The sequence below is a fragment of the Pinus tabuliformis genome, chromosome X (assembly GCF_031772625.1).
Source record: "Pinus tabuliformis cultivar Carrire ecotype Pingquan chromosome X, CPIR1, whole genome shotgun sequence".
NCBI classification, from domain to species: Eukaryota; Viridiplantae; Streptophyta; class Pinopsida; order Pinales; family Pinaceae; genus Pinus; species Pinus tabuliformis.
The window spans coordinates 673,673,695-673,685,958 of record NC_142308.1 but is presented as its reverse complement, the minus strand read 5'-3'; the positions used below and the strand labels follow the sequence as shown (position 1 = coordinate 673,685,958).

At 37.5% G+C, this 12,264-nt stretch overlaps 1 protein-coding gene across 7 annotated transcripts in view; it reads left to right on the top strand.

Annotated features, from left to right (window-relative positions):
- The window catches only part of LOC149141775 (uncharacterized), a 451,055-nt gene that overhangs the window by 126,623 nt on the left and 312,168 nt on the right, over positions 1-12,264 (top strand). The window lies entirely within an intron of this gene.

The window sequence follows — 12,264 nt, the reverse complement described above, 5'->3', positions numbered from 1 at the left end:
GCTTTCTTCTTAGTGATTCTATCTGCCCATAAAGCATACTTGATTTTGCTGTCCCATGATCTTTTATTATCTCCTATTATCTTCTTAATAATCGTTATGAGATTCTTGTTACTTGATTCAGCCAAACCATTACCCCTAGGATAGTAATTTGACGAATGAGATAAGACAATGCCATACTTGAAACAAAAAGATGAAAACTCTAAAGAACTAAAAGCTTTGGCATTGTCAGTAGTGATCTTAGCAGGGACACCAAATCTAGTAATGATGTTATTTTCAATGAAATCCATAATAACCTTTTCAGTGGCATTCTTAGCAGGAATGGCTTCAACCCATTTAGTAAAATAATCCGTAGCAGTCAAAATCCATGAGTAGCCATTGCTAGAATTTTCATGGAACTTCCCTATGAAGTCCAAACCCCAATGCTGAAAAGGTGCCTCTACAATGACAAGTTGTAGAGGCAGGGAAGCAAGCTTCTGTTTCCCAGTGAATAGTTGACAGGCTTGACAGGTTCTAACAAACTTGTGCACATCAGAAAAGATTGAAGGCCAATAATAGCCAGCTCCCAGGATTTTGTGGGCGGTAGTTCTAGCAGCATAATGACCACCACAAAATCCTGAATGAAACTCAGAGATTAATTTCTTGGACTCAACGTCGTCAACACACCTAAGCACTATGCCCTCAGGATTTCTCCACCCAAGGCCATCCTTCATAAGGCAATACTTAGTGGCTTCTAGTCTAAGAGCCCTTCTCTTATGAGCGACTAAATGGTTAGGACATGCAAGATTCATCAAGTAATAAACTATGTCCTTGTACCACTCATGCTCTCCTAATCTTTGCAACTCTGGCGAAGATAGATCGCTAAGACAGAACAAACCAAGAGTCTTTTCGTTACCTTCAGTTAACATCTGAGCTAAACCTTGGCCTTTGACCAGCTTGGTGGGTCTGATCTCTAAATCATATTCCTGTATTTTAGTAAACCACCTAGCACGCATCCCTAAGCAATCAGTTTGAGTTAATATATCCTTGACAGCAGAATGTGGGACGAAAGCAATGATTTTAGAATAACCCACATAAGTTTTAAAGTGCTTAAGAGACTTGACCAGGGCATAAGCCTGCTTTTCCATGGTATTGTACTTCAATTCAGAATTTTGAAGTGCTCTACTCATGAAAGCAATAGGTTGCTCGTGACCATTTTTATTCTTTTGAAGCAGGACACCAGCAATGGTATCTTCGGAAGCGAAAGAAAAAATCATGAAATCTTTGGAATAATCGGGACTAACTAAGACAGGAGCTCTTGCGATAGCACATTTGATTTCTTGGAAAGCCTTTTTGCCGTCTTCTTGCCAAACAGATTTTGCATCTTTCTTTAGAAGATTTTGAATAGGCCTAGCTATTTCTGCGTAATTTGGAATAAACCTTCTAATAAGATTTATCTTTCCGAGGAAAGACTGAAGCATTTTAAGATTATGAGGGAGAGGAATCTTTTGGATTGCTTCAATTCTTTCAGGATCAATCTTGATTCCTTCCTTAGAAATGATATGGCCGAGTAATTTCCCTTCCGTTACTCCAAAAACAGACTTAGCTGGATTCAAAAAAATCCCGTATTCTCTACATCTATCGAAAACCTGCCTAAGATGATTTACATGATTGGTACGATCTTTAGAGAAAACAGTAAGATCATCTTGGTAAATTTCAATAAATTTCTTGATTAACCCTTTGAAGGCATAATCCATAGCCCTTTGGAATGTAGCCCCAGTGTTTGTTAATCCAAAAGGCATTCTGATGTATTCAAAGGTACCCCATGGTGTGGTGAACGTGGTTTTATGACGATCTTCCTTCTTAACCCATACCTGATTGTACCCAGAAAAACCATCTAGCAGCGACATCATTCCAGAACCGGTTACTCTTTGCAATAAAGTCTCCATGTTTGGCAAAGGGTAATTATCTTTCTTGCATGCTAGATTGAGGTTTCGAAAATCGACACACAGCCTTATCGTACCATTCTTTTTCCTAACAATCACCAGATTCGAACACCATGTTGAATGCCTTGTTTGGGCGATAATCCCTGCTGCAAGCATTTTCGCAAGTTCTTTCTGAACCAAGGGGGCTAATTTAGGATTAATTTGCCTAAGTTTCTGACGAAAGGGTTTAGCATTTTCATCCTTTAAGGGGATAGTATGTTCCATGACATCTTCCCTATAGCCCTTTAATTCATCATAAGAAAAAGCTAAAATATCTCGATATTCGCGAAGTAAATCAGTTAACCTTTTTCTTTCCTCCACACTAGTACCTCTACCAATTTTAACGATCTTTGGGTTTTCAGAAGTACCAATGTTTATCTCGAGATATTCGCCTGGGTCCATCTTATTTTCTTCTCTCAGCTTCGTGGCATCATGCCGATCAAAATGTTGCTCTAAGGCAACCACATTCCTAGGAGTAGGATTTATGATATGCTCATGATTTAAAGATCCATCCTCCTCAGAAACTACCCGGAAATCCTCAAACTCATCCAAACTATTAAGAAAACGAATGACTTGCTTTTCATCATTGAAGACTTGCCAATGCTCTGAGTTATCTGGAACAGATGGTCTGAATATTACTTCCATTTTGATCTTATCTTTAATTAGCTCATCAGATAGCTGGAAAGTAGTAGCAGCTACGGCAAGTTCATCTGCCAAACTATTTTGCTCTCTTGGAATTGCTTTGAGGTCAAGGGCATCAAAATGCTCCATAGTATCCCACACAGCATTTCGATAATTTCTTAATCTTTGATTTCTGCATGTGAATTTATTTTTAAGCTGCATGATAACTAAATCAGAATCCCCCTTAATGCTAAGCAATTTAACCTTCAAAGACTTGGCCAATTCAAGCCCCAACAATATAGCCTCATATTCAGCGACATTGTTGGTTGCTTCAAATTCTAATCGATAGGCAAACTTGAAAATGTGACCAAGGGGAGATTTAAGCACTATTCCAGCACCTTTACCCTGCCTAGACGCTGCACCATCGAAGTACATATACGAAACTTTACCCTTGAGATCCCTAATCTTATCATCGGGAGGAATTATAAAATTAGACATGGTGGCATAGTTCCCAATGTCAGATTGCTCTTTGATTATTTCGTTGTGAGGTCTCTTAGGATCTTCAACATGAAATTTTCTTTGGGCTCTCTATTTAGTCTTACAAAACCATCACCCCTAGGAGAAGGAATCATGGCATATGACCAATTCATTTGAATACTTCCTCCTAGATCAGAGGCCCACTTTCTAGATAACAGCATACCCCAGGCATCAGGCACATCCACAACAACAATATCCATGACAACCATGATGTCTGGGTAAACTGAAAGATGAACTTGCAAATCTTTGATTAAACCATGCACTTCGATTTTCTTAGAATCCATGGCCCATATGTTATAGTAGGGTCTAGAAACTCTTAAGTTAAGCTGTTCCATGACCCTTTTAGTCATTACACAAGCTGATGCACCAGAATCCAACATGCAATTATTCAATTTATACCCATTAACTAATAAGGTGATAAAGAAAGGCTAGTGATCTTTGTTATCAGCATCTAAGCTTTGCAGATATATGGGAGCATCATGATAGTCAACTTCCCGAGTCTTCTGTTGAGAAGTATTGACTTGAGGACCTTGAATCGCTTTTAGTAACTTGTCTCTTTGGGAAGGGATTTTAGCAATCTCGGAGATAGGAACCCAGATTTTTGCATTGTTATACCAACTTCCCAAATCGACATCTATTCCAGAGTTTACACCAGGGTTAAAAGTTCGAAGGGGAATTTGATTCCCGCTTTGATCTTTATCCCTTCTCTGATAGGTCAAACCCTTATCTCTAGCAATTTCCAAGATTTGCTCGGGAGAGGGTTTTTCACCATATAACCTAGCCAAAATATCATCTTCATTTTCAAGGTTATTTATACTAAAAGCTGATGAAGGATTCACAACATCACGACTCCTTTCCTTGACCTCTATCCAATCATCCATAGACAAAGGAAACTTGCTGCCTACTACATTTATTTGATCACCCGTTCCAAACATTCCATTATCTAAAATTCTTCTAACGATGGGACAAGTGGCCTCTTCATGAAGAGCATCACAAACCCGACAATAAGGAGGAGCATTACCAACCAAATTATTTAGCGGATTAGGAGGTCTCTGCTCACTAGATTGAGCCTTCCTTTGGCAATTGTTATTTCTATTATTATTATTTCGAGGTTGAAAATTCTGCGTTTGCGATCTTTCCATTTGGATCAACCTATTCTGCAAAGTGGTTATCTCCTTATTATGATTAATTTCCATAGTTTCCATTTTTTGAAGCAATTTGAGAACAAGCTCACTTTCAGGTTCTTGAACTGCTTTTCCTTTAGGTTCCTTTAGTTTTGTAGCAGCCCTATCAAAACCTGGGATCTCAGATTTCCCAGATGCGGCCTTGTCCTTTTCAAGCTCTATAGCTAAGGCTTGGCAATCTCTATAATCATTAAGTTTAGCATGCCTTAATTCATAAGATGGCTCAGGACTAAAGGCATCAATGTAAAAATCTTGGAGAGTTTTATCTGTAGGTTTATAGTCTTGAGGTAATTCTCTAACAATACCATTAAACCTTTTATTAAATTCTTCAACAGTTTCATCCTCTCTCTTTTTTATTAGGCTAATAGCTTTTACGAGGTGTCTTCCTTCTCTCTTATCTCCATATTTTTCTTTAAATGCATTAATGATCGATTCTAAGGAATCAAATGAATTCTGGGGTTTTTCAGTGAACCATTCATGAGCATCACACCCCAAGGTTAAAATGAAAAGAGTCATTCTAACATCTTCATGATCGAAATTAGGAGACCTTGCATATTTAGCCATCCATATACTAAAGTCTCTTAGATGCGAATTTGCACTAATAGCATTGTCTCCCTGAAAGTTAGGCAATTTATCTATCCCAACTGATGGAATAGCATTGGGATACCCTGGAATGCTAGAAAAATTGCAAGGGGCATACATATCCATGATGCTGTGCCTAACTTGACCTTTAAAAAGCAAATGAATGTCAGAGAGGGCTTCTTGTCCAAGGTTAACAAGAAGTGTACGAGAAGAGAGTTTGTGTAATCGTACCCTGAGGACCTTCTCAGGATCAGGAGTAGGATTGCATAGACTGCTTGGATGTCTTCTAGTATACACTCTTGAAGATAATATATGAAGTGGAGTCGCCACCTGAACAAGAAGTGAAACATGAAAAAACTCGAAATGAAAGAACCAAGGATAGAAAAACTCTATCCCCGGCAACGATGCAAATGTTGTCGCACAGATTGTCACGACAACGCTCAGACCGGGGGCTGTCACTCTGATCCCCGATCTCTCCGTTTAAGCCTGTCTCCCGCGGCTAAGGGGGGTAGACCCTATGAGGTGATGAAGACCAACTGTCGACCAGTTGGGTTGGGAGACACGAAGAAACGAGCACTAAATTGATTTTGTTAATGTAAAAGACCAGTGCCTTGTGGGTTTGATGTTTAAACAATTATTTACTAGATGTTGTAGAGATGTAAACCATGTACAGCAATCATTTATCATCAAACAACCTGAACGATGCAAGATATCCAGTAAACCACAATGTTCTTACAATGATTAAGGCTCAATAATGATATTCCGGCGATTAAAAATTCCGAAAGATAAATGCTTTAAACAACCACGCAATTAACCAGATATCATATTCATGCAACTAATCTTCAAAATGATCATTCATGTGCAGATTCGCATAAAATGATAAACATTCATTCCACATCAAAAATTTTAGTCTTAGCAAAGATAATAAAGCGTGATAAACCCCTGAGCTAATACTAAATCTGGCAAAAAATTTCCACAATATTTTTATGACAAAATGAAACTTTAATTTCAAAAAATTTGAACTAAACCTAAAAGGAAACCCAAATTTTATTTATTTACTTCTAACCAAGTTAAATCTAAAAAATTTAAAACCTAAACTATAAAAAAAAAAGAAAGAAAATTTTATGTCTTTTATAGTTTTATAATTTTTATGATTTTTTTTTAACCTTTTGTATATTTTTTTTATGATTTTTCTAAACTTTAAACTCAAAACAAAACTAGAGAAAATAAAATCTAATATAATCTAATCTAAAGTTATAAATCTAAAATGAAACTATGTACTAAAAAAATTAAAATTAAATCTAAACAAAGAAACGTGAATTAATACTAAAGCAAAATAAAAAAATGTGAACTAACGCGTAACTGTTAAATGCTCCCTTCATAAAAAAAAATACACAAAAGAAAAAGGATGTTCTAACTATGCTAACCAATATGTCAAACGCATGTATATACCAAAAACGTGCTCTTACTGTGCGATTTACAACTTTCGACGGCGGAATGTTCTTTGATGACAGACGGAGAGGATGCAGATGGGCGAGCACTTGATCCACGCAGCACACAGGTCTGGTATCTTCGATGAGGAGCCAGGCAATACGTTGCAGATAGGCAACTCAATGAATTTGTTGCAGAATAAGAAGGTTTATGCAGCTGCAAGGAAAGGAGATCAGGTTGACGGAAATCTGGACGGCGGCGTGGAGATGGAGTAATGTTGGGTGCTGTTTCGGCAAGGGATGCACACTGGCGAAGGAAAGAGAAGCGAAGAGCTGGAAAGGAGTGTAGTGACAGGTTCTGAATGGAAATGAAAAAATGCGTGGGCAGGAGAATGGCTGCGAAATAGTTATTGCAGCGAGGGAGGTTAGAAAACAGAGTCGAAAAGTACAGGGACTGCGTGAATGGTTAATGATGTGGAACTGATTGTTGTTTGAAGGGCAGCCAATGGTCTGGAAGGGGGCGGATGATGAGATAGATGCAGATAAGAAAAAATGCGTGGAAAATAGAGAAGGATGGGCAGCAATAGAACAGTTAGTTGGCCAATCGGCAAGGGATTTGCCCAGGTCACAAACGCCCTTGAGAAACTTCCTCCTCATATGCAATGAAAACCCTTTAGATCTGGAGAACAACCGATATTCAAAACCCCTGCACAGCAAAATAGTGTAGATAAACCTTGAAACTCCTCAGAAACCCTGCAACCTGGAATAGAAAATCACCAAAAAAAATAATATGTGCACAGAACCAAAATTTAAAACCCCAGATCGGCTAAACAACTTTTGACTCTTAAATAGCCAGATTTATCAATAATCGGCAATAATATAATCAAAATTCCAGATTCACTATGAAAAACTTCAGAAATCTCTCATGCAATTTAGAAAAATAAACTAAATGATAAACCCGGGATCAAAACTAGCTGGGCTCTGCAAGAGAATGCTTGCGGGAGTTGGCTGGTTCAGCCGAGAACTTCCCCAAACGCCCGCTGATCTTCTTCAATAAGGGTTTCCTGCACAGCTCACTTCAACCATCAATAAAGAGAGAAAAAATAATACTAGATCTCAAAAAGCAATGGAGATACCTGCCATTACTTCAGAAAGCCTAATACCATTCAAACCCTAGCAAGTGAACAGGATACCTGTGCTCAACAATACTCTATAATAAGCTGTTACTAATGGCTGAAAATCAAAATATGCAGTAAATAAAATAGCTCACAACACTTCCAGAGAGTAACACCAGCAGTGTTTTAACCCCAAAGTCTTTCTTTATTAGCACCAGAAAAGTTTACAAGAGAGCTTCTTCAGCACAAGACTCCAAGATCGAATGATCTCAAATGACCCTTAGCACCCTATTTAAAGGAAAAGATCCCAACAGCTAGTTCAAGTGATCCATGTCAAAATGATCTCGATCGTCGATGAGGATCAAGATATCTCTTAATCTCATCCGTCGAATTTTTAATGCATTAAAAAATTGAAATTCTGCATTTATTTACTCAAAATATTATTATTTTATTATTTTTTAAGTTTTTACTTTATTTTATTATTTTTATTATTTTTTTTTTATATTTTATATTTATTTTTATTTATTTATTATTTTTTAATTTATTTTTAAATGGATCCTTGAACTTAGCTTTTGGGAAAATCACCTAGGACCTAGGACTTAGGACTTATGAGGGGATTAAAACATTTCTTAACCCTCAAGACACTTTACATCATGACTTTTACAACTTTACATCCCAAGGGGGGAAAACCCATTTGACATAGACCCTCATAAACCACCCAGTTCTGCGACACAACTATAATCTAGCAGATTAACACACTAGGATTCTCCTAAGATTCTAATGACAAAATCCATCCCGACTTTGGGGTTAGGCTGAAGGAAAACTCTGCCGATCATGGATCGGTGAGACGAAAAACCTTTCGGAACGTAGATTATCACTTAGAAAATTAGGTCCACCTAGGCAATTTACAAACATGACTCATATCTACTAAGATTATTTACAATTTATACATGCAGACTGGGTTTACAACATAAATTGATCAAGCTGTCGATGACTGTAGAATGGCACGGACATGTCGATCAAGCGCTACCCTTTTCGCAAAGAAAAAGGGGGTGTACTACTATGGGCAGTTGACCGACAGTGGTCAACACAACCAAAATCAAGTTTTCTCATTTAGTGTCATCCCTAAAGCTAGTAGTCGGCAAAGGAGATCCGACGGGACTAGCATACAAGGTTAATCATCAAATCGGGCAGAGGAGACAAGAGTCCAAACCTAGCCCACTTTTTTCGCTGAATCGCCCCACTAATCCATGCCCAAAAGTGTCCATGATAAGTAAACAAAAATACCCAACTACATAATGAAAAACCATACCTTCGGGGTTGAAGGGCCGACTTTCAAAGATACAATCATAACAGATGGGTGACGGACCACATGGGTGGCTCAGGTGGTGGAGATAATGGCACATCGAGTTATCTGGTGGTTGCAAGGGGTTGCTGGCTGCTAGCTGAGGATCATCTAGGAGAAAAAAATCTCTTATGGATACTGCCCATGGATGGTGGGTAACATCTAGCTCCAACTGGGACATGAGCTCTAAGAAGAGTGCACAAATGTACTTGAAGAGGGAGGTCATGAGAACACTAGCAATCTCCCGGAACCGCAGACCTGTTACCTGCACATATCAAAGACCAAGCACACGGGGCAACATGTTTTTGTGGTGTCCTATGATCACCCATGCTTAATATTAGGCCATAAAAATCAACAAGAAATAAAATTATTCTAAATGCAATCTCGATGCAACTAATCTATCATGATAATATCATATGATGTTAGTTCTAATGAGAAAATCAACATGCAATGCATCCTATCCTAACATGCATATAATGCAATGTCAAGTATCAAGGAAAGGGGTGATACGACTCAACTTGACCAGTTGCATCCAAAGTTCATCGTTAAGCTTGGCAATATAATAGTAATTCTCCCCAACCTTCCCATGGATCTTAATAGGCACAAGGTTTTTATCAACCAATATCACATCCGCAACTTTGTATTCCTTTTTGGGCTTCCATTTCTTGTTTTGTTTGTGAGTAGGCCTTTGAAGGATACAAACTTCTTGTGAAGGAAGAATGGGAGAAAGTTTCTCAAACTCGGGAGTCTTGTAGTAAGGTATTTGTTGACCACTGGAGGGGCACCTGAGGATTATATGAAAAACTCCATGCCGAAGGATGATCCAGAGTACACTTGTATCATCAGATATCATCAGTCAAGAAAGTCTTTTAACTCTACTTCTATTTTCTCATCATCTTTCTTATACCCAAATTCCACACCTTGCGGGGAATAGTAATAAGTGATACTAGTAATAATGAGTTTTGAGTCTGTAACAGGCCTAGGATGTTGGGACTCGATCAACAAACACGTACAACTTGGAGTGCTTTTTTTATTTGGTTAATTATTCCTTTTTTTTCGGAGGCAGATACTTTTCTGGGTTTTTTCACTCACTTTTTACCCCAAAGTCAGGGTGACTGTTTGAAGGTTGAGCCCGTAACACATCTTAATGTCTAGAGTCGATGTATATTACTATACTAGATCACACAAAAAATTTCGTGGAATTTGGTTGGGTCTAGGTAGTCATTTTTTAATTTTTTAGATTTTCCGCAAGTAAAAAATTGCAAAGTAAATTGTATTTAAATTGTAATAAGTGTAGTCTAGAGAAGTTGTATGGGGTATGTGTAATAAAAATTACACTTTTCACCCTCGGGTTTCTACTATGACACACTTTAAAGGGTTAATAATGTGTTTTGGACCTTCAAAACCCACATTTTCTAAGTTTATTGGAAATTGTGGCATTTAAATAGGCTATAATTAAATTAAATAGAGAGAAATAAATTATTCCCTGTGATAGAATGATGTGGAAATGACTTGGAAATTATCCTAAGTCAAAGAGTTGAGTCAACGGACATGTGGAAGATGACTGAGCACACTGCATCATAAATACACCATTATTTGGCAAAATCGAATTTCCTAGAGATAAAGCAATAGTTGCACATGTGGAAAATCAAATTTATTAGAGGAACTCATGTACTGAAGGAATATTCTACGAAATATTTAGACTAAGTATTTCATGGGGCCTTTTCTCACTGTTAGCTCGAGTTGCTTATACACTTAGCATTTCACATGGAGGATTATGAGTTTCACTTGAGGAAATCACACAGTTCGTAGGGATCTGTGTAGAGCATCTTTGTTATCATCATTTGAAGTGGCGGCACTTGGTTCAACTTTGATTTGGTTTGATTGGAGTTATCTCATTGCTTTGGTTCACTCATGGATATGTTTATTATGCCATATAAGAGAATTCGATTTTCCTTGGCTGCCAATGAGGAATTCGATTTGCCTTGGTGTCTCTATCATATCTGCTTGGAACTCGACTTGCTCTTTCTTGGGATTTGTTCTATGTTCAGTTCTCACATGCATTCTTCCTTGGGATTTACTTCCAACTCTCTATATAATGAGGCTATGTGCTCTCATATTGTATCATGTTATGAACTATTGGGCTTGAGGAAACTTTGCCATTTTGTACTTGCATATTTTCTTAATGTAATCAAGACTTTGAGGCTATCTGGCTGGTGTTCTCTTGGCGTTATGAGGTGATGTCCTTTCATGCTATTGCTATTGTGTTTAATTTCTTTTGTATATTGAATCCATCTGGAAGTGGGAGAAATCGCAATTAGATCAACTTACTCCTAGAGTCACAACGTCCAAGACTCGGCCATTTTTTTCGCTCCAAGTCTTCCATCCAATGAGGAGCAAAAGGGAGTTTTTTTACTCTATAGCTATTTGATCATCCATTTAAATTTAAAATACTTCTTTGATTCTAGTTCTTTCAAAGTTATATCTCCTATTCAAGAGTCATTTCCAAAGCTAGGCAAGTATGGGGGTTTACTTGAACTAGTATTTTGTATATTAAATTGTAGTTTAGTTTTGGTTTCTTTTTCCTAATTTCACACTGACAATTGGTTTTGTGTTTTGCAGCCCATAGGCTTGAGCATTGGGCAACAAGGAGCTTGAGGAGAAGCTTTGGGAAACTACTCACTCGTGTGTATGCAGAACCCCCTTCACACTATCCAAGGACTGATTTCTAGGGAGGTCGTAAGCATCTGAGGGAGAGTTGCAAACTCATCTAGGCCGTGGGCCTTTTGAGCCTTGTGAATCTCTTTTGGAGAGTTTTTTCCATCTTCAAGCTGCTTCTTGTTATATTTTTTTGGGAGAGAGTTTAGTTTTGTTAGATTCCTATCTTTGTAAAGATCTCTCTCATATTGTGGACAACCATCTTAGAGACATTTTTACCCGCTTTAAGTGCTAATAAAGGATAAATTTTTTTGTTTGAGGGAGCTTGGGATTTTTCCCATGGCATCCCCCTTTCTCACTTAGAGGAGGGATTTTGTGGGTGGATTAATTTTTCTTCTAGTTTTTCTTAGCTTTCTAGCACTTATTTTCATTTTGTTCATGCTTAAAATTAACACATTTCACTCCACATGCAATTTTTCCAAATCTTTTATTTAAATTCTCACATGCGTAAGCTTCTAAATTGTAAACTTGAACAAATCTTATTTTATGTGTAAACACTTCATACTATGGCAAGTTTTAATTGTTTCATAAGTTCTTCAAGTATATGCTTCACTACTTGGTCAATTTATGCTATATGTGATTGAAACTATTGAAGCATTATCATTTATTTGAAACAATTGTAGCTTAAAGCAATCTATTCTATTTTATTTCCCTATTTTCCATTTTATGGTGCAAACACATATGAGTTCATTTACATTTTAGTCTCTCAAGTTTATCAACTATCTTTTTTTTCGTTGAAGCATTTGCATGTAGCATTATTTTAATTGGGGA